The following is a 2168-nucleotide window of genomic DNA, read 5'->3' as shown; positions in this document are numbered from 1 at the left end:
TGGGTTGTCAGTGGAGGTGGATGGTACCAGCTGGGGTCATAGATCATGTCTCCTTGTGGGGCAGAGCTGACTCAAGGTTTGAGATCTTGAGAAGTGCTCTCCTGGATGTCATCAGCATCATATAGATTCCATTGATCTACTTTCAACTTCAAGTCCCAATCCTCATTAAAAAGACTGCCAGGCTCTTCCTTGGGTGGACGGTTTGTTCCCTCTGACAGCTCCCAGGGATTCAGTTCTCCATCAGAGTCCTCCTCATCCACAGCAAATCCTTCCTTTTCAGAATGGGTCCCCTCACCCCGGGCTGGGCTGTCATTAGGAGGGTCTGTGTTCCAACTGCTAGTCAATACATAGCCTTCTCAGTCTCCTGACTGGAGTGGTCAGCTGCAGCAAAGCCAGCCTCTGGACTGCGGGGCGCTTTCTGTGAGCTCGGCAGCGGCGGGCCCTCAGACTGCTATACAGCCCCCTACTCCTGGGTCCTGGGCAGCCTGAAGATCCATGCCTGCCTGCTAGCAGCTTGGCGCCCTGGACGTTGTGGGCACGTGACATGCAATTACTTTCCACGGCAAAGCCCGCAATTACTTTTGCAGCAACCAAATACATACCTGTATCAATCTAAAATATTGCTGCTTTTCAAATTTTCTCCCTTGCATTCTGAATATATATTTTAATAATATGAAGAGAGGTAAATGACTGAGAAAAAATTATGGAATCTGTAAAATAAGTTATAAGTAAACGTCTCATGCTATATTAGAGGTATTTAATCAGTTACTGAATGCGGTTTCTGTGTACAAATACATGACTCATGCCATCCTGGTGGAAAATTACTTAGAAAATTGTTTCTTTTTTACTAATTTTGAAACAAATGTTCATTGTCTCATTGAATTTTGTTTCTAACACTGGCAGAGAAGGATGGCTAATATAGATGTCTTTCAAATGGTGACTAAATTAATCTCATTTCTCTGTATTATTTATCAGACTAATAAGTACAACCAACAGGCATTTTCACAGATACTTGCTGTTCCAGAACTAAGCACTCCTGCCATCCTAAGCATGTAGGATGCTATTAAATGACCTGCCTTGCCAATTCATCTCACAATGTCTAGTCCATCCAAATCCCAATTTGGTGAATATAATAAAAATAGAGAACTTTACACTCTATAAAGTTTGTGCCATTTTCAGATACTCATAGATTACAGATAAATTTTGTTGTTAGCTATCATTATACACATACACACATACATTTCTATTATCCGGCAGGTTCAAAAGAGATGAGGCAAAAGAAACTTATTAAAATTGCTTTATTACATGATACAGACATTCTTGTATTTCCGATGCATACTTATTTACTAATATCCCTTTTTATTTTTAATTTTTAGGCTCTGATTGTCTCTATATTGGCATGCTTGCTAAGATAAGTTATAATCTGGCCCCAAGATGCAAGGGGTTGGAGACGGATAAGTGTTCGGATCTTTGGAAAATTGAATGCTTCTAACAATAGGAATATATTCTCTCATTGTGAATATACCCTTTCTATTGTCTTTCTTCACCCCCTTACTTTTGTTACTCATACATGCATATTCTATTGTTAAAGCATGCATCGCTTCCATCATGTAATCTTTTAAAAATTTTCTATAGTGTCCATAGCATGTATCAGTCATATGCAAGTGTTCAGTAAACACTGTGAGGTGAGTGAAGAACTCTGGAGTCCTAAGTTCTTCTCATTTCCCTAAGGAGAAGGCCCCTCTACTTTCTTCATTACAGTATTTGTAAATTTGAAGACAGCAAGTACATCTGTTCTTCAAAATCTTTGTATGCTATGGTGCTCATTTTACATGCTGGCTAGGTTCTATTAATTTATAGTTATGAATAGCTTTCAGAAAATGGATCAGTAAAGATAAAGACTCAAAATTGTTTATGCCAATTTATTTCTAAGTCCTGGACATTGCTCTAACCAGCATTTATTAACTTGAGTCTTACCACACTTGTGATATTGCTATTAGCATAATCCTTATTTCTAAAAAAAAAAAAACTGAGGCAAGGAGAAGTTTAACAATTTACCCACAGACACAGGGTGAACAGGAGAAGACAGGCTGGGTTGTATCTAGATAGACATCCTGAATATAGAATTTTTGCTTTTAACCAATATTCTATAGTTAAAACTTTCTCAC

The 2168-nt window shown here is 38.6% G+C and overlaps 1 pseudogene; it reads right to left on the bottom strand.

The window, feature by feature from the left end:
* Window positions 1–5: 5 nt before the first annotated feature.
* LOC116547004 lies at window positions 6–497 on the bottom strand (annotated as a pseudogene).
* Window positions 498–2168: the final 1671 nt, after the last annotated feature.

This window comes from Sapajus apella, unplaced genomic scaffold (assembly GCF_009761245.1).
Source record: "Sapajus apella isolate SASKATOON/1434 unplaced genomic scaffold, GSC_monkey_1.0 scaffold1832, whole genome shotgun sequence".
Classification (NCBI taxonomy): Eukaryota; Metazoa; Chordata; class Mammalia; order Primates; family Cebidae; genus Sapajus; species Sapajus apella.
Note: the sequence above shows the minus strand (reverse complement) of the source record. Positions and strands in the feature narration are given on the sequence as shown.